This window comes from Choloepus didactylus, chromosome 17, assembly GCF_015220235.1.
Source record: "Choloepus didactylus isolate mChoDid1 chromosome 17, mChoDid1.pri, whole genome shotgun sequence".
Taxonomy (NCBI): Eukaryota; Metazoa; Chordata; class Mammalia; order Pilosa; family Megalonychidae; genus Choloepus; species Choloepus didactylus.
The window spans coordinates 47553671-47581273 of NC_051323.1; the positions used below are offsets into that span (position 1 = coordinate 47553671).

Genomic DNA, 27603 nt, shown 5'->3' on the forward strand with positions numbered 1-27603 from the left:
CATTAGTAATTCATATAAGTCATACAAAGTGACCAATTTAAAGGCCAAAGAAAAGACTCAAAGTTAGAAAGTGTAACCACTAATTTAATCATGTGATGCTTTTAATTTGTATCACTATCACTAAAGTCTGGAAATTATGGAAACAAGTAATTAATTAATACAGGATTGGCAAGATTGATTTTTAATTATGTACTATCATAAAAGATTAAATGTAAGTCTATCTTACAAAGCAAACTGAGAAAATTAGTCTCTGCAGTTACTGTATCAACCAATGTAAAATAAATTAGACTTGAGCCCACAAAAAAGCAAAATTTATCAACAAGCAATTTCTTTAAATTAAGTACTCTTGCTAAGTATCTCCTTCCCTACATGATGAAATCTTCCAGAAACTCAGTTGTGGATACCATACCTTACACCAAATGATCTGATGATCTGACACATATCTAAAATAAAAAATAATGCCCAGAATTTTTTTCATTCAAACTCATCTCCTCTAGCTAGCTTAATCTAAATGCTAGACAATTCAAATTTGGTTTCAGAGACTTACACATAGCTAGCTAGCTAACCACCACCAGTGGTAGCCATCATGGGGAGTTTGGTAGCCAGCCTTCAAGATAGCCCCCAATGAACCTTGCATCCTGTTATTTGCACCCTTGTGAACTTCCTGCTCTCAGTGTACAAGGGTTGGTCTGTGTGACCAAGAGCATACAGGTGAAGTGATGGCATGTCACTTCTGAGATAAGGTCATAAAAGACTGCAGCTCTCATCTTGGATGCCCATTCTCTCTCAAATCTCTGGCTCTGCCATATTGTGAGCAGCCCTATGGAGAAGCTCACATGGTGAGTAAAGCCTCTGGCCAACACTCAGTAACTGAGACCTGCCAACAACTATGTGAGTAAGACTGGAAGCAAACACTAGTCAAGTGTTGAGAAGACAGTAGCTCCAGCTGACAGCTCAACTAGAACCTTGTGAGAGATCCAGAGCCAGAATCATGGGAACCATCCACTACCAGATTCCTGACCCTCAGAAACTTTGTTAGATAATAAATGTTTCTGTTTTTAAGCTGCTAAGTTTTGCGGTAATTTATAATTTAGCAATATATAACTAATACATGGAGGAAGATATTTTCTTTCCTGGAGGACACCAAGAAAATAGCCATGATATTTCTCTACAAGGAGTAACTTCTGGCTAACTAATCTAAGACGGTTTCCAGAGATATAGCAAGGGGGGTTATTCAAGTTATCCTGCCAATATATAGCCAAAAAGCCTACCAACACAATGCTACCCTAAGCCTGGCTACTATGCATCCTATGTCTAAAAAACTAAAATATTACTATGGACCCTGCACTGTGTTCCCAGCCAGGGATAAATCAGACAGAAATATATTTAATGAGTTCTACAATCTATTAATTGTGTAGCTCATGACCAAATATTACTTTTGTATCCCCTAGCCTAGTACTCGACATACAGTATTACTCACATGAACAATGAATAAATAAATGAATGAACTCTTAGCCAGAATATTAAATTAATCAAGAACATCCCTATGCCAACCAACCAGGATGCCTAGGAATATTTATGTACATAATTGTCCACAGAGAATTGCAAATTATATATGTTCAAAGAAGAGAAGCAGTTTATAAAACAAAACAATCCAATTTCCTACTTTTAGAACCTCAACAAGTAGGAACTAATGTCTGACAGTAAAGACCATTTCTAAGAACTCAATACTTAAGGAGGGTATTCAACAGACTATGTTTTCTTTGATAAGATGTATAACTCTAATAGGAAAATCTCAGCCAAAAGTTATTTAATACTTTAGAACTATTAATTTGTTTTAAAAAATACTATGATGCATAATGATACATTTCACACAAAAAAGTGCTTCACTTTTGGGGGTGGGGGCTAAAATTCACTAACCCTTTAAAACAGCTCTTGTTTTTAAGCTCTTAAAACTCTCTTTAATCTCTGAGTATATTGCTGCCTCATTAATATAAGATAATTACCTTACTTCAACAATACTCCACTTGCTGATGAAGGTATTTCTCCAAATTATTGTATTAGTCTTTTGGCACAGAGCTAGTGCTTCAAATAAATTAGAGTATGGTTCCATTTAGGTGAAATGACAGTCCTGAAAGTCTACTTTGGATTTTGAATGGACTTGGAACTTCAAGGTTAATCGCAGCTCTTATTTTTGAGTATCCTCCACATTTGACATTGGATTGAAAGTATCCTTAACATGCTCATGAAGTGTACTGATATCTGACTGGTACTCACTTGTTTATGGAGCTGAAAACATTTCCATTTATAGATTATGCTAACCTGATTACTTAAGTTTTTCAGGGTACACATATTATTGCTGCATTCCTGTTTTCTTTATATTCTGCTCCTCTGATTGCACATGAGAAACAGCTGAAACATGCTGCTAACAGTTTAGACTTTTCTATAGAACTCGGTATAAAACAAAACAAATCAATAAAACATGCAAATCCCGAGTGATATGGGCAGAGAATATATGTGTATTTGCAACGCCCTCCCACCCCCACCCCCCACCCCACTCCCACTATCCAAGGAACTGGGGAGAAATGTGGAAATGGATTTCCCCACCTGGGCTATTGCTGATTTTCCCACAAACATTGAGGACTGCCAATTTAGTGGGCCAAGCCCTCAAGCTAGGGGCTTTCCCTTGTGAGGCTAGTTGCTGCAACCTAGAGGCTAAGCCCACATATAATTGTGCCTACGAGTCCCCCCTCCCCCCAGGGAGCCCTTTGTTGCTCAGATGTGGCCCCCTCTCTCTCTAAGCCCACTCGGCAGGTGAACTCACTACGCTCCCCACTATGTGGGATATGACACCCAGGGGTGTAAATCCCACTGGCAACACAGGAAATGACTCCTGGAAATGAGCCTGGACCCAACACTGTGGGATTGAGAGGCTCTTCTTGACCAAAAGGGGGAAGACAGATGAAACAAAATAAGGTTCCAGTGGCTGAGAGATTTCAAATGGAGTCGAGAGGTCACTCTGGAGGGTATCCTTATGCACTATATAGACATCACTTTTTAGTTTTTAGTGTGTTGGAATGGCTAGAGGAAAATAACTGAAGCTGTCAAACTGCAACCCAGTGACCTTGATTCTTGCAAACGATTGTATAACTATGCAGCTTGCATAGTGTGACTGCATGACTGTGAAAACCTTGTGGTCCCACTCCCTTTATCCCTGTACCCAGTGAAAAAACGGGGACAAAAATTAGATGAAGAATAGTGTGGGATGGAAGGGATGGAAAGATTTAAGTGTTCTTTTTTGCTTTTATTTTTATTTTGGAGTAAGGAAAAGCGTCAAAAATTGATTCTGGTGATGAATGTACAACTGTATGATAGTGCTGTGAACAACTAATTGTACACTGTGGATGACTGTAGGGTGTGTGAATATATCTCAATTAAACTGTATTAAAAAAAGTAAATGAACAATGGGTAGAAGAAGGGAACGGGATGTTTTGGATGTTCTTTTTTATTTTAATTATTATTTTAGTTTTTGGAGTAATGCAAATGTTCAAAGTTTGATCGTGGTGATGAAAGCACAACTATACGATGGTACTGTGAACAACTCTATACTTTGAATGATTGTATGTTATGTAATTATATCTCAATAAAATTGAGAAATAAAAAAAAAAAAAAAGAAAGGAAAAGTGGATCCTAACCTGGTGGAAAAAAAAAAGAAAAACGTAAAGAAAATGAACTAAGAAATGTACACAATTCTCAGCTCTTCTCTCTGCTTCCATAGCAGTTCTCTCATACATCTATTTCAGCATCATAAAATTATAATTTATCAGGTAATCCATCTACTCTAAATTATAAACCATTTCAGAATCAGGACCAGATATTATTTAGTTTTGTATCCCAGGACCTAACAGAGTATCTAGCACAGTAAATATTTGTTAACTGAATACTGAATGAATGAACAAAACCTGTCCTTATATGTACTTCCATCATATTGCTTCTTTGCATTTTGACAATAAAGAAAAAATCCAGTTGATTTTATAGATGAATTATTTTATTAAAATGTCTATAGATTACGGGTATACCAGAATTAAAGAGAAAATGTGTTATATTACCATCCAAAATCATAATGTATAATTTTATTCTTTTACCATAATATAAACAAGTCTTCTATTGTGCTTTTAAATATGTAACCATACAAATACTTCTTTGTACAAAATCCAAATTGCTTCGCGATAACGCATTGAACGACTACTTCAAAAAATCAATCCCAGGTTCCAGTGAAATTACAAGAAGAGATAAAAATGAGCCAGTACTTAATTTGTGAATTACTTAACCCCACATGATATGAAAGTGTAAACGTACCCAAGTGACAAGAACATAATCCAAAAAAGTAAACCTCAAGCAGGATAAATACAAAGAAACACACATCTAGGCACATCATAGTCAAATGCTAAAAACCAAAGATGAAGAGAAAATCTTGAAGGCAGTCAGAGGAAAAAGGATTATTACATACAGAGGAAATAAAGTTAAAAGTTACAGCAGGCTTCTCATCTGAAACTATGCAAGCCAGAAAACAACAGTGTAACATCTTTAAAGCATTGAATTAAAGGGGGGGTGGGGTATGGGGGCAAAACTGCAACCTAGAATTCCATACTCAGTGAAAATGTCTTTTAAAAATAAGAGACTTCTGCTTTGGGCCAACATGGAATAACAGAGACTGGATTTACACTTCCTGCTAAACTAGGATATCAGATAACAGTATATGAAGCAATATTCTTCAGACACTGGACAACAGGCAGTGCAGGACTGTGATCCTTAAGACAAAAGAAACAAATAAGGTCAGCCCTATAATTACACCAATTTACTACCTGGAGAAGTATCCAAATTATAGCACAGGGAAAGGGTATCCAAACAGAGCCCAAAAGCCTTGCTGAGTCGAGGACACAGTGATTAGGGGAGGCCAAAGCAGTTAGAATAGGTGGAACAAAAGTACCAGAGAGGAGGGAGCTGTACAGAGAAAGAAGCTCTAGAAATCTGAAGAGGGGTCTCATGAATTCTATGGCTGAGAACCAATCTATGCATGCATAACAAGAAATTATCTGAAGATGGAGAAAACAGCATTAACGAGTATACAGAACAATTACTAATCACACAGGGCTGGGAATAGTTCATGATCACACCAAACAGAATGAAAAGACCTCGCAATACATGGGACATTGACTAGAATACTCAAAAAGGCATCACCGTAGAAATGAGGCTAAATTAGCCCTAGAACTACAGGCTGCTCTGTCTCCTACCCTAAAAGAGTTAAAAAAGCAAACCTCTAAAGGATCCACCTGATTCTCATTAATTTAACTGTATGTCAGAACAAAATCCAACACATTTAAGGTAATACAACAAAACCCAGCTAATAACATAAAATTCATGGTCTGGCATTTCATCAAAAATCACCAGATATGCAAAGAAGCAGGAAGATATGACCCATAAGCAGGAGAAAAAAATTAATCAATAGAAGCAGAACCAGAAATGATAGAGGTGACAGAATTAGCAAAGATGTTAAAACAGCATAGTCACAATATGCTCCATGTGTTCAAGAAGGTAAAGGAAAACATGAGTATGAAGAGCAGAGAAGTGGAAGACATAGAAAAGTCCCAATGGAACTTCCAGAAATAAAAAATATAGTATCTGAAATGAAAAATTATCCCAAATGGGATTAACTCCAGAGTAGAAACTACATTAGAAAATATCAGAGAAATTGAAGGCATAGCAATAAAAACTATCCAAAATGAAGCACATAGAGGAAAATTTGAAAAAAAAAAAAAAATGGACAAGCCATCAATGACCTGTGGGCCAATATCAAGCATTCTTACATGTAATTGGGGTGGACTCCTGAAGAGAGGGAGAAGAAAAATATTTGAAGAAATGATGGCAGAAAATTTTCCAAATTAGTTGAAAACTATAGACAATAAGAAGCTCAACACATCTAAGTGGAATAAACCTAAAGGAAATCCCACTGAGACACATCATATTCAAATTGCTGAAAACTAATGAAGAGAAAATCTTAAAGGCAGCTAAAAGAAAAAAAAAATTGGCTGGAGTAGCTATACCACTATCAGACAAAGCAGACTTCAGAACAAGGAATATCCCTAGGGATAAAGTGGGTCATTTCATAATGATAAAAGGATTAATTCATCAAAAAGACACAACAATCCTAAATGTATATGCATACATACTTAGTAACAAAGCCTCAACATAAATGAAGCAAATCTAACAAACTAAAAGGAAAAACAGATGAATCCACAATTATAGGTGAAGATTTCAAAACTCTCCTCAGCAACTGATAGAACTAGACAGAAAGTCAATAAAGATATAGCCAACTTAAACAACACTACCAACCAACTTGTCCAAATTGACATTTATAGAACATTCATCCAACAACAACAGGATACACATTCTTATCAAGTGCACGCGAAACACTCACCAAGACAGACCATACATGATGAACTATAAAACAAATAAAGGAGGATAGCATGAACAGTTTTCTATGCCAAAAAATTTGACAACTTCAGTTAAATGGACAAATTCCTTGAAAGATATAAACTACTAAAGCTCACTCAAGAAGAAATATATATATATTTATATATTATACATATTATGTATACATATATGTAAGAAATTGAATTGTAATTGTAAATCTTCCCACAAAGAAAACTGCAGACCCAGATGACAAGAATAATGAATTCCACCAAACATTTAAGGAAGAAATAATACTAATTCAACACAAACTAGGAAACACTTCGAAACTCCTCTGATACTAAAACCAGACAAAAAGATACTACATGACAAACTACAGAAAAATATCCTTCATGAATATAAATACAAAAACCTTAACAAAATATTAGTACAGGCAATCCCCATGAGCTATTTGAGGTTATGTTACATAATTGTACTTCTCTCCTCCCTCCCATTATCTCTCCCTCTGTATCTCCCCTTCCACTTCCACACACCAACCCCTGCCACTTTATCTCTTTTTCTCATTAGAAAATTCCACAATTTTTTTATTTTATAAAAATTTAAAACTTTATACATAAAATTTACAAATTATTTATAAAATATAAATAAAATTTATTAAAAATTTAGAAAATGTCCTCTTTCCCATCTTAACACACCCAGATTGGTTATATGACCCAACTGGTTAAAAGAGAAGGTCAGATTTCACAGGTAGTCATTGATTCAATAAATATTTACCGAAAGCCCATAAGGTGTCAGGCATTGTTTTAAGCAGTTTTAGATGCAGAACAGAAGAAGGCCTCTGCTCTCACAGAGCTTCCTTTCAGCAGAGAGACCCAGGTATTAAGCAAAGAAATAAGAGGATAATCACAGGTAACAATAAGTGCCATGAATCAAATAAAACAACACTCTCCTATATAACCACAATTCATTTACCAAAATCAGGAAATAAGCACTGATACACTACTACCATCTAATTTACATATCCCATTCAAATTTCTTCTGTTGTCCCAGTAATGTCTTTTATAGGTCCAGGACCCAATTCATAATCATGTTACATTTAGTTATGTTTCTTTAGTCTCCTTCAATCTGGAACAACTCTTCAGTCTTTCCCTCTCTTCCATGACTTCAACATTTTTGAAGAATACAGTCCAGTTACTTTGAAAAATGTCCCCAATTTGGATTTGTCTAATTTTCCTTTTAATTTATTACTCAGGGCAGGAATGCCACAGGAGTGATGCTGTACTCTTTCAGTACATCACAACAAGAGGCACATAATGTTGATTTGTCCCAAAAGCAGTGATGTCAATTATTATTACTTGGCTAAGGTGATATTTGCTGGATTTCCCCACTGCAAAGTTAATTATAAGCATGTTTTATTCATCAATTAAGAATTAATTATATTTTCAGGTGAGATAATTTGAGATTGTTAATATTCTATTTCTCATCAAATTTTCACCTACTGACCCAGCAATTCCACTTCTATTTATATACTCAAAAGAACTGAAAGCAGGGACTTGAACAGATATTTGCACACCAATTGCATTATTCACAATTGCCAAAAGACAGAAGCAAGCCAAGTGTCCATTTAGAAGAATGGATAAATAAAATATGTATACACATACAACGAAATATTACTCAACTGCAAAATGGAATGAAGTTCTGATAGATGTGAGGAAGAGAGAAGAAGAAAGGCCAGTTAGAAAACTTGGCCCTGAACATGCCACTTACACCCTCAACCCCACCACCAACCAGCTGAAAATTTGGTGCCAAAGGAGGGAAAGGGGAAAAATGAGACAGATTCTATTTTAAGTGCAATATTCCCTATATAAATGCATGTGTAGCCAATATGGTATACAGGGAAGAATTTTAGATTTCCCAAAATGACAAACTTTAAACTAGTATTTATTATTATAATAAAACCAATGTTAAGCCTCTTAAGTGTCTGTTGTGAAAAACAACATAATTAACTTTTAAAATACGGGTTGATTCTAAAGGGTATGAGAGAAATCTCTGGAAGAATCTGTTTCATAGATTTGAAAAGATCATAATACTATAAAATCAGGGTGCTCCAGTTAAGCAGACAGAATACAAAAAATAACAAAGGTATACATATAACCTTAAGGTATAAAACAAAAGGAATAAAATTAAAGGTTTAATTATAAATTATAATGTTCATAATTTAACATTAAAAAGCATTTACACATAATGCCCCTAGGACATTAAAATAAGAAATAAAAAAGATAAACACAAAAAGGACCAAAATCTCTGCTAAACACACACATGCACAAAAAGACACAGGTTTGACGTTTAGGTCAATGGAAAAAGAAAAACTCAACAGTGACAATTCTAAAATAATATATCTGGGACTATCCATAAGTATGCGAATGATCATACCTTTCATAACAAATCAAACTAAGTTATAACTCAAACTCTCCAAACTCACCATTTGCTAGAACATAATTTTAACAACAGATGCTACATAAATTTCCCTTTTAATAAATGCTAATTTAAAAAAAAAACTTAACTAAATTTAATTCATAAAAGGCAAGATGACAAAGATGCTTGGCTAGAAACTTCTTGTGCAATGTACCAATTAAAAGCAGGATATATAATTCGAGGCATACTAAAAATGCCCAATTTTCAAATGAAACTTCAATTCTATTATCAATAGTATTGTCCCAGTACATTTCTTTGTCTAAGTTAGTCAGGCCCAGTTTCTGTTGCTCACAACCAAAGAACCCTAACTGATAAAACCAGGTAACCCCACAGTTCTAAGTTATTTGTGGTCTGTTGAAAATGGGGCTTTATTTATGAAATAGATTGATTCAATTACTATAACCAAAAATACTTAAATTTCCAGCACGTCAAATTATTAGGGGCTACCTGTATTAATACATAGAATTAATATAAAGAAAGTCTCTCTAATTGTCACCAGGAATTTCCTGTTGGAAGCTTGGGAATACAGTCAAAGTTCAATATATGTTCCACAGGCATGAGTTAAAAATTCACTTATTTTTATTTCTGAAGGTGATCTAATTCAACATTTGTTTTCTACCCATATCACTTTTTTTTCTTTAAAACTTTAAAAATGTTTTTATTATCATAGAAGAACTGGCACTTGCTTTTTAAATATTTTATTTTTACACTTATTAAAAAATTTTCATTACGTTTTTCTCAAAAGTAAAACATACTTGAAACAAATCAAACAATACAAAAATTAATAAAGAAAAAGTTAATTTTTCTTCTATCCCATCCACTGCAGGTCCCACTTTCCTGAAATAAACAATACTGATAATTTGGTATATACAGCTTTCTGCATTTTGGGTTTTCTTTTTATAAGAATTAAATCACATTATATACATTACTCAACTTGCTTCTCTTTACCTAACAATGCATCCTGGACACCTCTCCAAAATGCAGCATATAACTGAATTCATTCTTCTTAATTGCTAAACAATAACCCTTGCAGGGATCTGCCATAATTTATCCAACAATTCTGCTAATGATGAGAATAGAGACATTGGACTGTTGGCAGGTTATTTTCCTTTGCAATCAAATTAAGTTATTTTAACATCTTTATATGTGTATCTTTACATACTGGAGGAGAGATAACAAAAATAAGATTGCTGGGTAAACGTAATGAAAAATGATTCAATTTTTTAAAACTTGTATTTGGAAAAATTTTAGTATACACAAAAATAAGGAGAATACAAAAAATAATGAAGTCCCATTACCCATCACTCAACTTCAACAATTGCCAAACTTTGGTGCTGCCTTTTTTTTCTTTATCTATGAAATTTAAATAAATCCCATCTTAATACTTCCATCTCCATGAACAGCTCTAAAAGTTTACCAAAATCCTTTTTGGAACACTGCTTACACAGTAACCACCAGATTTGTATTCTCTTTAACACTGTACATGACAGCTTAAAGAAAAAATAAGTTACCCATAATATTCACATCCTCTCTCCAGTAAGCTCTTTGCAATGGAGAAACACCAGAATCAAAGCACCTAAAACAGTATGAAAAGAAACTAGGCAAGATGATCCTAAAAGCATAAAAGGACCTTGAGAAAGAACAGTATCAGACAGAAATAGAGGTATATTAAGTGACAGAGGCAACAAAAGGAAAGAAAAGAGTAACATTAAGTAGATTTTAAAGGCTAGCATTAGCTGGTAGGAAAAGTACTTAAGAGATTGCTGGTGGTCCGAGTGGAGAATTGAAGCCAAGAAATAGCAATTCATGAGGAATAGGACATGCTATTTGAATGTATTTTGGAACTTACTGCTTAAAATACATTGCACAGATCAAAAAAAAAAAAAAAAAAAAAAAGTGAATAGTCACTCAGTACTCTCTCAGCAAAAGATATCTGGAGGGAAAACCACCACCAATGTGTAATAAGATAATACATATTTCTTTTCAAATATGATTAACATCCCTACTAAAAAAGAACAATATAGAATGTGTGTATATGTATAAATATAAATACAAAAATGTAAAAGGATAGGTTTAAATGCATTCCTCAAAAATAAAGCATGTAATGAAATTTTAAATGCATTAGAGACATGGGCTATTTAAAGGAATCCTAAAGAAAATTATTTTATACAGTGAACATTTCTTTTTTTAAAAAAAATCACATCCTAATTACTTTATTTTAAGTGTGGCTCTCTTTTTAAAATATTAAGGTCACTAATCCAAAACACACTTATTATTTACTATTTGCCACGCACTGTGCAAACAAAGCACCATTCCTGCCCCATATAACCTTATAGTCCAGTGAGTGATTTAGACATAATTATAAAACAATGTGATATGACTTAATGGGGTGTGTGTGTGTATGTATTTTTAAAGTCTACAGGTAAATATAGAAAAGACCATTGAACTGTGTAGCTTAGGAGTCAAGAAAGGCTTTATACAGGAAGTGACATTTGGGTCAAATCTTGAAATGTAAAGAGGAATTGAACAAAGAGATGAGGACAGAAAGAATTTCTAAAACTTGTGGAAAGCTTTGGTGATTTATCTCAATATACTTAATTGGAAATATTTTTTCTAGTGTAGATATGACATGAACCATATGTAGTCTCCTTAAATTAAATTTCTAAAATTTTGTTAAATTACATTTTAAGTTGTTCTGGCATTTATGTGAGACTGATGTATGTGTGCATGTGTATATTTGTATATGTATACTTCCAGTTAAAGATAGTAGAGTAAATCCACAAATTAGCTTCCAGTCCCCTCCTGATAACCCAACTGAAGTAAAAGTCTTTAAAAACAAAATGAAGGAGATGAGGGGAAGATGGTGGCATAGAGAGGAGTGGAAGTTAGTTAGACCCCCCAGAGCAACTAATTAACAACCTGGAACAACTAGTAAACGATCTGGAATAACTGCTGGGGGACGACCATGACTGTCCACACATCGTGCATCAACCTGAACTGGGAGGAATGTCTGATATCACAGCATGGAATCTGTGAGTAGAAACTGTGGATCTGAGCTGGGAGCCCCTGCCCCTACGGCAACCTAAACAGCAAAGTCTCGCTGTGATAGAGAGCAGCACTCTCTGAACAAGTAAATATACCTCAGTCCAGCTCCAACTGGGTTTTTAATTGGCAAATGTCGACTGCTCAGTGCAAGCAGCAAATCCCCAACAAGCAGACAGGGGCTTTTAGGGATGACTCAACTGAAAGATCCAGGGGACTTCTCTGTCTCGCGAGGGGGAGCCCAGAGGACCAGGTGCTATATCTGGCTGATGGGTGAAACTGGGGGCTGTGGACTGACCCTGAAAGGGGGCTTTCTGTCCCTTTATCTCCCTCTCAACCTGAGCAGCTCAGTGGAGAAAGCCTCAGCCATCTTCAGCTCGCAGCGCTCTGAAGTGGAGAAAGCCTCAGCCATTTTCAGTTCGCAGTGCTCTGACCCAGACAAGGGTGGAGTGAGCAGAGTGAGAGAAACAAAGAACCTATTTAAATGCAAATGAAATCTCCCTAGGTGGTGCCCAGCTCTTCTACCCACCTTCCATTAAGAACCAGACCCCAGAACCTGTGGGAAAACAGCCATGGGCCATACCTCCTTACACCAGTCAGGAGCTACAGGCTGACAGGCACCACCTGCTGGGCAGGTTAGGAAAAGCATAGCAGCTTGAGGCCTCACAGGATGTGTCAATCTTCTAAGACACACCCTGTGGGAAACCAGATACTGAATATTTCCTCCATCTGGAACCTGAGCCTGTTCTGGTCTGGAAAAACCTGATTCAGGTAACCAAGGAAACCAGACACCTAGACAACAGAAAACTACAACCTACACTAAGAAAAACAAAGTTATGGCCCTAGTCAAAGGAACAAACTTACACTGCAACTGAGATACAGGAATTTAAACAACTAATGCTAAATCAATTCAAAAAGTTTAGGGAAGATATGGTAAAAGAGATAAAGCTATAAAGAAAACACCGGGTGTATATAAGGTAGAAATTGAAAGTTCGAAAAAACAACTGGCAGACTCTATGGAAATGAAAGGCACAACACAAGAGATGAAAGACACAATGGAGACAGACAACAGCAGATCTCAAGAGGCAGAAGAAAACACTCAGGAACTAGAGAATAAGACACCTGAAAACCTACACAAAAAAGAATAGATAAAGAAAAGAATGGAAAAATATGAGCAACATCTCAGGGAATTCAATGACAACATGAAACACATGAATGTACATGTCATGGGTGTCCCAGAAGGAGAAGGGAAAAGGGGCAGAAGCAGTAATAGAGGAAATAATCAATGAAAATTTCCCATCTTTTATGAAAGACATAAAACTACAGATCCAAGAAGCACAGCATACCCCCAAAAGAATAGATCTGAATAGGCTTATGCCAAGGTACTTAATAATCAGATTATCAAACATCAATGACAAAGAGAGAATCCTGAAAGCAGCAAGAGAAAAGTGATCTATCACATACAAAGGAAGCTTGATAAGACTATGTGTGGATTTCTCAGCAGAAACCATGTAGGCGAGAAGAAAGTGGTGTAATATATTTAAGATACTGAAAGAGAAAATCCGCCAACCAAGAATCTTATATCCAGCAAAACTGTCCTTCAAATATGAGGGACAGTTAAAAATATTCTCTGACAAACAGACAATGACAGAGTTGTGAACAAGAAATCTGCTCTACAGGAAATACTAAAGGAAGCACTACAGACAGAGAGGAAAAGACAGGAGTGAGAGGTTTGGAACACAATTTTGGGAGATAGTAGCACAGCAATGTAAGTAAACTGAACAAAGATGACTATGAATGTAGTTGAAAGAGGAAGGTTAGGAGCATGTGGGACACCAGAAGGAAAGAGGAAAGATAAAGACTGGGACTATATAACTCAGTGAAACCTAGAGTGCTCAACAATTGTCATAAAAGGTACAAATATGGTTTTTCATGAAGAAGAACAAATGATCAACCTTGCAAGGTGTTAAAAATAGGGAGGTATTGGGAGAAAAATAAAATCAATGCAAACTAGAGACTATAATTAACAGAAATATTGTATTATGCTTCCTTTAATGTAACAAAGGCAATATATCAAAGCTAAATGCATATAAGAGGAGGGAATAAGGGAGGGGTATGGGACTCTTGGCACTGGTAATGTTGTCTGACTCTTTATTCTACTTTAATGCTATCTTTCCTTTTGGTGCTTCCTAGCGGTCACACTTTTTTTCTGTTTTGTTTTTGTTTTCTCTTTCTTTTTTCTTTTTCTTTTGTCCCTCTACCTTCTTTGACTCTTCCTCCTGCTTTGTGGAAGAAATGGAGATATCCTTATATAGACAGTGGAGAGGGTGGTGAATACATTAATATGTGACTATACAGGGAACTATCAAGTGTTCACTTAGGAGGGAATGTATGGTGCATGAAAAAAACATCTTTAAAAAAATGGGATGATGAAGAAACCTTGAGGGCACTATATTGAGTGAAATAAGTCATACACCTAAGGACAAATATTGCAGGGTCTCACTGATAGGAATGGATTATAATATGTAAACTCATAGACATGAAATATAAGTTACCAGGATATAGAATGAGGCTCAAGAATGGGGAGCGGTTGCTTATTATGAGCAGAATGCTCAACTAGGTAGAACTTAAATGTTTGGAAATAAACAAAGGTGACAGTAGCACATTGTGAGAATAACTAACAATGCTGAATGGTGCATGAATGTGGTGGAAAAGGGGAAGCTCAGAGTAACGTATGTCACCAGAAGAAAAGTTGGAGTTTAAAAGATGGGAATGTATAAAAGTGAATCTTGTGGTGGGCAATGCCCATGATTAACTGTACAAATATTAGAAATCTCTTTCATGAACCAGAACAAATGTATGACTCTATAAATAGACGTTAATAATAGAGGGGCATATAGGGAAAAAATATACCAATTGCAAACTATATACTACAGTTAGTAGTATTTTAACATTCTATCATCAACAGTAATAAATGTTCTATACCAATACTATGAGTCAACAATATAGGGGGGTTGGTTAGGGGTATGGGAGGATTTGAGTTTCCTTTTTTTGTCTTTTTTCTTTTCTGGAGTAATGAAAATGTTCTAAAAATTGAAAAAAATTAAATGTGGTGATGGATGCACAGCCGTATGATGGTGCTGTGAGCAGTTGACTGTACACTTTGGATCTTCGGATAATTGTATGGTATGTGAACAATCACAACAAAAAAAAAATGAAGGTTCATGAAGGCATAAGAAGATAATAGGAAAATCTGAAGCCAAAATCAGGTGGGGTAAAGTAAGAACCAACCAGATTTACATTCCTGTAGTGGCAATAAGGACAGACTCCACACAGGAAGATTTGTTGAAAAAGAATTTAAGCAGCAGTTATACCTTGAAATCTCCTCTCCCACTCCAAACAATAGGGTAATTACCCCTCTACTACCCAGTCCTCTGATTTAATCTCCAAAGAATATAAATCATAGGGTCTCTAGACTGGAGGGCATCAGTGCAGTTGGCAGAGAGTGGGGATGGGGAAAGTAAAATACTTTTTAAAAGGGACATTGAGCAATTGAATGTTGAGACTCTTCTTAACCACCTCCCAAAACGCCCACAGCTAAGATACACACTCTCATCAAAGCAAAAGACTCAAATGAGTTTTTCTGGGAAATTGACCAGCCCAAGAGAAACAAATGGACATGTAGCCTGCCAGATCATCATGCAGTGAAACCCATAATCAACAAGCTGGGATATCACTGAGGCTTCCTATCACTTTTATAGTATACAACTCTTAAGGATCACCAGATATTTTTTGAAAGTCTCCACTACAAAAGACAGAAACCAAAGAATATAAACAGAAAAAAGTAACTTGGAGGATCTGCAATGGACAGAGGTAGCCTAAGAGTACACTGACTGATGAACAGAATGGTGAACTTTAGTATATGCATACGACAGAATATTGAGCAGCTACAGAAGGAATGAAGCTGTGAGACACGCAACTAGGTGAATGGATCTTGTCCATTTCCTCTACATTATCCATTTCATTGGCATACAGTTGTTCATAGTATCCTCTTATAATTCTTGTAATTTCTTTCGGATCCACAGTCATGTCACCTTTCTCATTCATATTTTATTTATATGGGTCTTCTCTATTTTTGATTTTGTCAGTCTAGCTAGGGGCTTGTCAATCTTGTTGATCTTCTCAAAGAACCAACTTTTGGTGTTATTTATTCTATTGTTTTTTTAATTCTCTATGTCATTTATTTCTGCTTTAATCCTTGTTATTTCTTTTCTTCTACTTGGTTTAGAATTAGTTTGCTGTTCATTTTCTAGCTTCTTCAGTTGCTCCATTAGTTCTTTCATTTTAGCTCTTTCTTCCTTTTTGATGCATGCATTTAGTGCTATAAATTTTCCCCTCAGTACCGTTTTTACTGCATCCCATGGGTTTTGATATGTAGTGTTCTCATTTTCATTCATCTCTATATATTTAGCAATTTCTCTTAGTATTTCTTCTTTAACCCATTGATTGTTTAGGAGTACGTTGTTTAACCCCCAGGTATTTGTGAATTTTCTAAGTCTCTGATGGTTATTGACTTCTAATTGTATTCCATTGTGGTCAGAGAATGTGCTTTGAATAATTTCAATTTTTTTAAATTTATTGAGGCTTGTTTTATGTCCCAGCATATGATCTATTCTGGAGAAAGTTCCGTGAGCATTAGAGAAGAATGTGTATCCTGGTGATTTGTGATGTAATGTTCTATATATGTCTGTTAAATCAAATTCATTTATCAGATTGTTTAGGTTTTCTATTGCCTTATTGGTCTTCTAGGTGAACAAACGGATCTTGAGTACAACATTTTGAGCGAAGCACGCCAGAAACGAGAGGACAAACATTATAGTGTCTCACTAATATGGACTAACTATAACGTGTAAACTCTGAGAACTGAATCTTAGAGCACAGCTTATCAGGGGAACACTTATTGCAACAGTTCCTAGATTGCAAGCTCTTACAGCAGTCACATCTATTCCTGAGTTGTAATGGTTATCTCTAAATCCTGAGATGCTGAGCTCCTTGTGTATAACCTGGTTGGTCTCTGGAACTCTGCATATCTGTATGACACATGAGACTTGCAGCTAGAACTTGGCAGCTATGAATGTCAGTATTACCCCATACGGCAACTGTTGAAAGAGCTGAAAAAGAATTCAGACTTTATCTAGGGATATGAACGAAGAAGATCTGGTTAGGACTAAGGTAAATCAGGCCCAAGAGTAAAGAACAACACTGACTGGGTTTTAAAACTACAACTTTTGTGCAAGACCAAGGGACGGGATGTTAATCTGCTACAAGAGCTATATTTTCCATAGCACACTAGATAATTTAACTTGTAAGATTAATTTGTTTGAACACCATAGGTTCAGGGAGCGGTGAATGGGAAGTGGGATTTGGTGAGTTTGTACACGCTGCGGTGAAATCCCGATATATCCCAGAGTGATAGGGGCAGAGAGTATAAGTGTATTTGCAGGGCCCCCTAAGGAACTGGGGAGAAATGTGGAAATGTTGGACTTCCGCCATCTGTGCTATTGCTGATTTTCCCACAAATATTGAGGACAGCAATTTAATGGACCAAGCCCTCAAGCTAGTAGCTTTCCCTTGTGAGGCTAGTTGCTACAAGGGAGAGGCTAAGCCCACTTATAATGGTGCCTAGGAGTCCCCCCCCCAGACAGCCTCCTTGTTGCTCAGATGTGGCCCCCTCTCTCTCTCAGCCCACTCAGCAGGTGAACTCATTACCCTCCCCACTATGTGGGATATGACACCCAGGGGTGTAAATCCCCCCGGCAACACAGGAAATGACTCCTGGGATGAGCCTGGACCCAACACCGTGGGATTGAGAGGATCTTCTTGACCAAAAGGGGGAAGACAGATGAAACAAAATAAGGTTCCAGTGGCTGAGAGATTTCAAATGGAGTCGAGAGGTCACTCTGGAGGGTATTCTTATGCACTATATAGACATCACTTTTCAGTTTTTAGTGTGTTGGAATGGCTAGAAGGAAATACCTGAAGCTGTCAAACTGCAACCCAGTGACCGTGATTCTTGCAGACGACTGTATAACTATGTAGCTTGCATAGTATGACTATGTGACTGTGAAAAACTTGTGGCTCGCACTCCCTTTATCCCTATATCCAGTGGAAAAACGGGGATGAAAATTAGATGAAGAATAGGGTGGGATGGAGGGGATGGAGAGATTTAAGTGTTCTTTTTTGCTTTTATTTTTATTTTGGAGTAACGAAAAGGTTCAAAAATTGATTCTGGTGATGAATACACAACTGTATGATGGTCCTATGAATAGCTGATTGTATACTGTGGATGACTGTAGCGTATATAAATATATCTCAATTAAACTGCATTAAAAAAAGTAAATGAACAATGGGGGGAGGAGGGGTATGGGATGTTTTGGATGTTCTTTTTTATTTTAATTATTATTTTATTTTTTGGAATAATGAAGATGTTCAAAGTTTGTGGTGATGAAAGCACAACTATATGACGATACTGTGAACTGACTGTACACTTTGAATGACTGTATGTTATGTGATTATATCTCAGTAAAATTGCTTTAAAAAAAAGTAACTTAGAAGGGAAAAGAATCCATACAGAGGGTAGAAAAAAATCTTTACTATATCTTCAAAAAGTAAGAGAAGTAATTAAGAAATAAGAAAAAGAATGCTACCGGGGGTGGGGGGGACGAGCAGTAAGAAAAGAAAAGAGAAGGAAAAAAAAAACTTTTGGATGTTAAAAAATATAAAAATAGAAATGAAAAGATGAACAGAAAAGTTGAAAGATAAAGTTGTGGCAATATCCCTGAGAGCAAAGTAAAAGTCAAAAAACTGGTATAGATTAGACTCTAAACCTGGGGCACATGAAGATAATAATGGATGTCCCTATGTTATTTTCAATATCTGAAAAAGAAAACAGGAATAAACATTTTACATTCATTTACCTTGCAATAAGAATATGTAAGATAACCCAAAAATAATGTTTCTCTTTTTTTTTTGTAATAATTACATCAATTCATTTTAAAACACTGGTTCACTCATATTGAATTGAAACTATAATTGGAAGTTAAATTGTTGATAAATAAAAAAGAAATGAACTGAAAAAAAAAAAAAAAGATGAAAACAAGATGAAAAGATAATTAGAAGATCCAACATTCAAAAACAGAAGTTCCAGAAAGAAACAATAGAGAAAACCAAGGGGAAGAAATCATTAAATAAATAATTCAAGAAAATTTCCCATTACTGGAAAATAAGACTTTCTCAATTAAAAGTTTCCATCAAATGTCCAGCACAATGGTTGAAAATAGAGCCACATCAAGATATTGTATCCAAAATGTTAGAACATTAGAAACAAGGGAAGATTTTATCAAGTTCCAGAGAGAAAGAGAAAGCACAGGTTTCACAGAAAGGATTAAGAATTAGAATAGCACTGGACTTCTCAAAAGCAACACTAGCATTGCTGTAAAATTATGAACAGGAAATTATTTCAAATTCTGTCATTTTATTTCCAATCAAAGAATCACAAAAAATTGCTTCTCCTTATTTTCCCAGGAAGTTCCTGGAGTAAACAAAGAGAAAAATCTTCCAAAATGACAGAGTAAACAAAGAGGAAGCCATGGGATTCGGGAAATGAGATCCAACACAAAAGAAATGAAAAGAATCCTCAGCATGATGTGAGGCAAGATGAAAAGTTTGTACCAGTCCTAGAGACTAGACTGGAACAGGTCAGAAGGCTTCAAAAAAAGACTTCAAGAAGATGAAATTGATGGTCTACATATAGATAATTTTAACTAAAATTATGGTAAGTCTTTAAAATATACAAATAAAATCATGTCCTGAGAGAATATATTCATGCCATTAAAATGATATTTAATTTAGTTATAGTAAATCAAGCCACTTTCTTGCCAGTATTCTAAAACTTGTTATTAGAGTGAATTTTTCATTGCTGAAGCAATGAAATTGCAAATGACATGGGCATATGGCAATCTCAAATTCTGGCAAACATTTTTGAGGGGAAATAAGGGTAAACTATTTTTAAAAGATTTTGTTGGTGAGGTTTAAGACAGTTCACAGAAATCATCCAAGTACCTGGATGCATCAGTCACTGAGATATTTATCCAGACTTTAACACACAGTAGTTTCTTCAATATATGTAGAAAGACTGATTTATTCCTTTTTAGTAGTTCAGCCAAAGTTGAGAAATCATTTGAGAATTGGAAATGCAGGACAGCACATAATAGGCACTTAAAAAATACTTGTTGAGAATGCTCTTTAATTTCCAATCTATAAATAAACAAGAGGCAAAAAACATCAAGTTAACTGTTTTATATATACACACATGCATATATGCATGTGCACAAACAAGGACAGTCACAAACATTTAATTTTCTTCAATACCTCTACATTGGTTTTCAATTTCATTTTTTAATACATTTCACAATCAACTTGATCCAATTTCAAATATATGTTTTCTTAAAGATACTAGCTGTTGGAAAATATTTAAAACATTGCTGTTTCAATAAAAATTAATTAAAAAAATTTTATTAAAAAGAATATTACACCTATATGTTAAGAGTTGATACCATCCTTAGATGGTATAGGAAAAAAATATTTCCCAAATTTAATGATTAACTTGTTGAATTAAAAACGGATTACCTCCTTCTTATGCATTATATAGATATCCCTTTTAGTTTTTAGTGTATCAGAATACCTAGAAGGAAATATCTAAAACTCTTGAACTGTAATCCAGTATCCTTGATTCCTGATGATGGTCATATAACTATATAGCTTATACGGTGTGACCATGTGATTATGAAAACCTTGTGGCTCATATTCCCACAGATGAGTAGAAAAATGGGGAAATGAATAATGGGGGAGGGGGGAAATAGGGGTATGGGAAGTTTTGGGTCTTCTTTTCTACTTTTAGTATTATTTTTATTCTTATTTTTATTTTTTGGAGTAATGACAATGTTCAAAAAACGTTTTTAAAAATGGCTTACCTCCAAAATATTTACAAGTATTTTATTTAATTACTTTGGGTAATGAAAATAACTAATCAAAATTGACTCGTAGGAGGCGGGGCAAGATGGCAGACTGGTGAGCTGTATGTTTTAGTTACTCCTACAGGAAAGTAGGTAGAAAGCCAGGAACTGCGTGGACTGGACACCACAGAGCAATCTGACTTTGGGCATACTTCATACAACACTCATGAAAACGTGGAACTGCTGAGATCAGCGAAATCTGTAAGTTTTTGTGGCCAGGGGACCCGCACCCCTCCCTGCCAGGCTCAGTCCCGTGGGAGGAGGGGCTGTCAGCTCCCGGAAGGAGAAGGGAGAACTGCAGTGGCAGCCCTTATCAGAAACTCATTCTACTGATCCAAACTCCAACCATAGATAGACTGAGACCAGACACCAGAGAATCTCAGAGCAGCCAGCCCAGCAGAGAGGAGACAGGCATAGAAAAAAACAACACGAAAAACTCCAAAATAAAAGCGGAGGATTTTTGGAGTTCTGGTGAACATAGAAAGGGGAAGGGCAGAGCTCAGGCCCTGAGGCTCATATGCAAATCCAGAAGAAAAGCTGATCTCTCTACCCTGTGGACATTTCCTTAATGGCCCTAATTGTTTTGTCTCTTAGCATTTCAATAGCCCATTAGATCTGTCAGGAGGCCCCTTTTTTTTACTCCTTTTTTCTTTTTCTAAAACAATTACTCTAAGAAGCCCAATACAGAAAGCTTCAAAGACTTGCAATTCGGGCAGGTCAAGTCAAGAGCAGAACTAAGAGAGCTCTGAGACAAAAGGCAATAATCCAGTGGCTGAGAAAATTCACTAAACACCACAACTTCCCAAGAAAAGGGGGGTGTCCACTCACAGCCATCATCCTGGTAGACAGGAAGCACTCCTGCCCATCACCAGCCCCATAGCCCAGACCTGCCCCACACAACCCAGTGTGACGGAAGTGCTTCAAATAACAGGCACACACCACAAAACTGGGCGTGGACATTAGCCTTCCCTGCAACCTCAGCTGATTGTCCCAGAGTTGGGAAGGAGGAGCAGTGTGAATTAATAAAGCCCCATTCAGTCATCATTTCAGCAGACTGGGAGACTCCCTACACAGCCCAGCACCCCAGAACCGCCCTGGGGGGACAGCACTCACCTGTGACATAGCGCAGTCATCCCTCAACAGAGGACCCGGGGTGCACAACCTGGAAGAGGGGCCCACTTGCAAGTCTCAGGAGCCATACGCCAGTATCAAGGACTTGTGGGTCAGTGGCAGAGACAAACTGTGGCAGGACTGAACTGAAGGATTAGACTATTGCAGCAGCTTTAAAACTCTAGGATCACCAGGGTGATTTGATTGTTAGAGCCACCCCCACTCCCTGACTGCCCAGAAACACGCCCCATATACAGGGCAGGCAACACCAACTACACACGCAAGCTTGGTACACCAATTCGAGCCCACAAGACTCACTCCCCCACTCACCACAAAGGCTAAGCAGGGGAGAACTGGCTTGTGGAGAACAGGTGGCTCGTGGACGCCACCTGCTGGTTAGTTAGAGAAAGTGTACTCCACGAAGCTGCAGATCTGATAAATTAGAGATAAGGACTTCAATTGGTCTACAAATCCTAAAAGAACCCTATCAAGTTCAGCAAATGCCAAGAGGCCAAAAACAACAGAAAATTATAAAGCATATGAAAAAACCAGACGATATGGATAACCCAAGCACAAGCACCCAAATCAAAAGATCAGAAGAGACACAGCACCTAGAGCAGCTACTCAAAGAACTAAAGATGAACAATGAGACCATAGTACGGGATACAAAGGATATCAAGAAGACCCTAGAAGACCATAAAGAAGACACTGCAAGACTAAATAAAAAAATGGATGATCTTATGGAAATTAAAGAAAGTGCTGACCAAATTAAAAAGATTCTGGACACTCATAGTACAAGACTAGAGGAAGTTGAACAACGAATCAGTGACCTGGAAGATGACAGAATGGAAAATGAAAGCATAAAAGAAAGAATGGGGAAAAAAACTGAAAAAATCGAAATGGACCTCAGGGATATGATAGATGATATGAAACGTCCAAATATAAGACTCATTGGTGTTCCAGAAGGGGAAAAAAAGGGTAAAGGTCTAGGAAGAGTATTCAAAGAAATTGTTGGGGAAAACTTCCCAAAGCTTCTAAACAACATAAATGCACAAAACATAAATGCTCAGCGAACTCCAAATAGAATAAATCCAAACAAACCCTCTCCGAGACATATGCTGATCACACTGTCAAACACAGAAGAGAAGGAGCAAGTTCTGAAAGCAGCAATTCACCACATACAAAGGAAACAGCATAAGACTAAGTAGTGACTACTCAGCAGCCACCATGGAGGAAAGAAGGCAGTGGCACGATATATTTAAAATTCTGAGTGAGAAAAATTTCCAGCCAAGAATACTTTATCCAGCAAAGCTCTCCTTCAAATTTGAGGGAGAGCTTAAATTTTTCACAGACAAACAAATGCTGAGAGAATCTGCTAACAAGAGACCTGCCCTACTGGAGATACTAAAGGAAGCCCTACAGACAGAGAAACAAAGAAAGGACAGAGAGACTTGGAGAAAGGTTCAGTACTAAAGAGATTCGGTATGGGTACAATAAAGGATATTAATAGAGAGAGGGGAAAAATATGACAAACATAAATCAAAGGATAAGATGGTTGATTCAAGAAATGCCTTCATGGTTATAACATTGAATGTAAATGGATTAAACTCCCAAATTAAAAGATATAGATTCGCAGAATGGATCAAAAAAAATGAACCATCAATATGTTGCATACAAGAGACTCATCTTAGACACAGGGAAACAAAGAAACTGAAAGTGAAAGGATGGAAAAAAATATTTCATGCAAGCTACAGCCAAAAGAAAGCAGGTGTAGCAATATTAATCTCAGATAAAATAGACTTCAAATGCAGGGATGTTTTGAGAGACAAAGAAGGCCACTACATACTAATAAAAGGGGCAATTCAACAAGAAGAATTAACAATCGTAAATGTCTATGCACCCAATCAAGGTGCCACAAAATACATGAGAGAAACACTGGCAAAACTAAAGGAAGCAATGGATGTTTCCACAACAATTGTGGGAGACTTCAACACATCACTCTCTCCTATAGATAGATCAACCAGACAGAAGACCAATAAGGAAACTGAAAACCTAAACAATCTGATAAATGAATTAGATTTAACAGACATATACAGAACATTACATCCCAAATCACCAGGATACACATACTTTTCTAGTGCTCATGGAACTTTCTCCAGAATAGATCATATGCTGGACATAAAACAAGCCTCAATAAATTTAAAAAGATTGAAATTATTCAAAGCACATTCTCTGACCACAATGGAATACAATTAGAAGTCAATAACCATCAGAGACTTAGAAAATTCACAAATACCTGGAGGTTAAACAACACACTCCTAAACAATCAGTGGGTTAAAGAAGAAATAGCAAGAGAAATTGCTAAATATATAGAGACGAATGAAAATGAGAACACAACATACCAAAACCTATGGGATGCAGCAAAAGCAGTGCTAAGGGGGAAATTTATAGCACTAAACGCATATATTAAAAAGGAAGAAAGAGCCAAAATCAAAGAACTAATGGATCAACTGAAGAAGCTAGAACATGAACAGCAAACCAATCCTAAACCAAGTACAAGAAAAGAAATAACAAGGATTAAAGCAGAAATAAATGACATAGAGAACAAAAAAACAATAGAGAGGATAAATATCACCAAAAGTTGGTTCTTTGAGAAGATCAACAAGATTGACAAGCCCCTAGCTAGACTGACAAAATCAAAAAGAGAGAAGACCCATATAAACAAAATAATGAATGAAAAAGGTGACATAACTGCAGATCCTGAAGAAATTAAAAAAATTATAAGAGGATACTATGAACAACTGTATGGCAACAAACTGGATAATGTAGAGGAAATGGACAATTTCCTGGAAACATATGAACAACCTAGACTGACCAGAGAAGAAATAGAAGACCTCAACCAACCCATCACAAGCAAAGAGATCCAATCAGTCATCAAAAATCTTCCCAGAAATAAATGCCCAGGGCCAGATGGCTTCACAGGGGAATTCTACCAAACTTTCCAGAAAGAACTGACAACAATCTTACTCAAACTCTTTCAAAACATTGAAGAAAATGGAACACTACCTAACTCATTTTATGAAGCTAACATAAATCTAATACCAAAACCAGGCAAAGATGTTACAAAAAAGGAAAACTACCGGCCAATCTCCCTAATGAATATAGATGCAAAAATCCTCAACAAAATACTTGCAAATCGAATCCAAAGACACATTAAAAAAATCATACACCATGACCAAGTGGGGTTTATTCCAGGCATGCAAGAATGGTTCAACATCAGAAAATCAATCAATGTATTATAACACATTAACAAGTCAAAAGGGAAAAATCAATTGATCATCTCAATAGATGCTGAAAAAGCATTTGACAAAATCCAACATCCGTTTTTGATAAAAACACTTCAAAAGGTAGGAATTGAAGGAAACTTCCTCAACATGATAAAGAGCATATATGAAAAACCCACAGCCAGCATAGTACTCAATGGAGAGAGACTGAAAGCCTTCCCTCTAAGATCAGGAACAAGACAAGGATGCCCGCTATCACCACTGTTATTCAACATTGTGCTGGAAGTGCTAGCCAGGGCAATCCGGCAAGACAAAGAAATAAAAGGCATCCAAATTGGAAAAGAAGAAGTAAAACTGTCATTGTTTGCAGATGATATGATCTTATATCTAGAAAACCCTGAGAAATCGACGATACAGCTACTAGAGCTAATAAACAAATTTAGCAAAGTAGCGGGATACAAGATTAATGCACATAAGTCAGTAATGTTTCTATATGCTAGAAATGAACAAACTGAAGAGACACTCAAGAAAAAGATACCATTTTCAATAGCAACTAAAAAAATCAAGTACCTAGGAATAAACTTAACCAAAGATGTAAAAGACCTATACAAAGAAAACTACATAACTCTACCAGAAGAAATAGAAGGGGACCTTAAAAGATGGAAAAATATTCCATGTTCATGGATAGGAAGACTAAATGTCATTAAGATGTCAATTCTACCCAAACTCATCTACAGATTCAATGCAATCCCAATCAAAATTCCAACAACCTACTTTGCAGACTTGGAAAAGCAAGTTATCAAATTTATTTGGAAAGGGAAGATGCCTCGAATTGCTAAAGACACTCGAAAAAAGAAAAACGAAGTGGGAGGACTTACACTCCCTGACTTTGAAGCTTATTATAAAGCCACAGTTGCCAAAACAGCATGGTACTGGCACAAAGATAGACATATAGATCAATGGAATCGAATTGAGAATTCAGAGATAGACCCTCAGATCTATGGCCGACTGATCTTTGATAAGGCCCCCAAAGTCACTGAACTGAGTCATAATGGTCTTTTCAACAAATGGGGCTGGGAGAGTTGGATATCCATATCCAAAAGAATGAAAGAGGACCCCTACCTCACCCCCTACACAAAAATTAACTCAAAATGGACCAAAGACCTCAATATAAAAGAAAGTACCATAAAACTCCTAGAAGATAATGTAGGAAAACATCTTCAAGACCTTGTATTCGGCGGCCACTTCCTAGACTTTAGACCCAAAGCACAAGCAACAAAAGAAAAAATAGATAAATGGGGACTCCTCAAGCTTAGAAGTTTCTGCACCTCAAAGGAATTTCTCAAAAAGGTAAAGAGACAGCCAACTCAATGGGAAAAAATTTTTGGAAACCATGTATCTGACAAAAGACTGATATCTTGCATATATAAAGAAATCCTACAACTCAAGGACAATAGTACAGACAGCCCAATTATAAAATGGGCAAAAGATATGAAAAGACAGTTCTCTGAAGAGGAAAGACAAATGGCCAAGAAACACATGAAAAAATGTTCAGCTTCACTAGCTATTAGAGAGATGCAAATTAAGACCACAATGAGATACCATCTAACACCGATTAGAATGGCTGCCATTAAACAGACAGGAAACTACAAATGCTGGAGGGGATGTGGAGAAATTGGAACTCTTATTCACTGTTGGTGGGACTGTATAATGGTTCAGCCACTCTGGAAGTCAGTCTGGCAGTTCCTTAGAAAACTAGATATAGAGTTACCATTCGACCCAGCGATTGCACTTCTCGGTATATACCCGGAAGATCGGAAAGCAGTGACACGAACAGATATCTGCATGCCAATGTTCATAGCAGCATTATTCACAATTGCCAAGAGGTGGAAACAACCCAAATGTCCTTCAACAGATGAATGGATAAATAAAATGTGGTATATACACACGATGGAATACTACGCGGCAGTAAGAAGGAACGATCTCGTGAAACATATGACAACATGGATGAACCGTGAAGACATGATGCTGAGCGAAATAAGCCAGGCACAAAAAGAGAAATATTATATGCTACCACTAATGTGAACTTTGAAAAATGTAAAACAAATGGTTTATAATGTAGAATGTAGGGGAACTAGCAATAGAGA

General features: G+C 36.4%; 1 protein-coding gene and 1 long non-coding RNA gene across 3 annotated transcripts in view; both read right to left on the minus strand.

Moving 5' to 3' along the window:
* The window catches only part of LOC119512541, a 205304-nt gene extending 184899 nt beyond the window's left edge, over nucleotides 1-20405 (minus strand). The window contains exon 1 of the long non-coding RNA XR_005212402.1: nucleotides 20110-20405. This is a non-coding gene — a long non-coding RNA (uncharacterized LOC119512541). The remainder of the gene's footprint in view (nucleotides 1-20109) is intronic.
* CAMKMT (calmodulin-lysine N-methyltransferase) overlaps nucleotides 1-27603 on the minus strand; it is a 499328-nt gene that overhangs the window by 427358 nt on the left and 44367 nt on the right. The window lies entirely within an intron of this gene.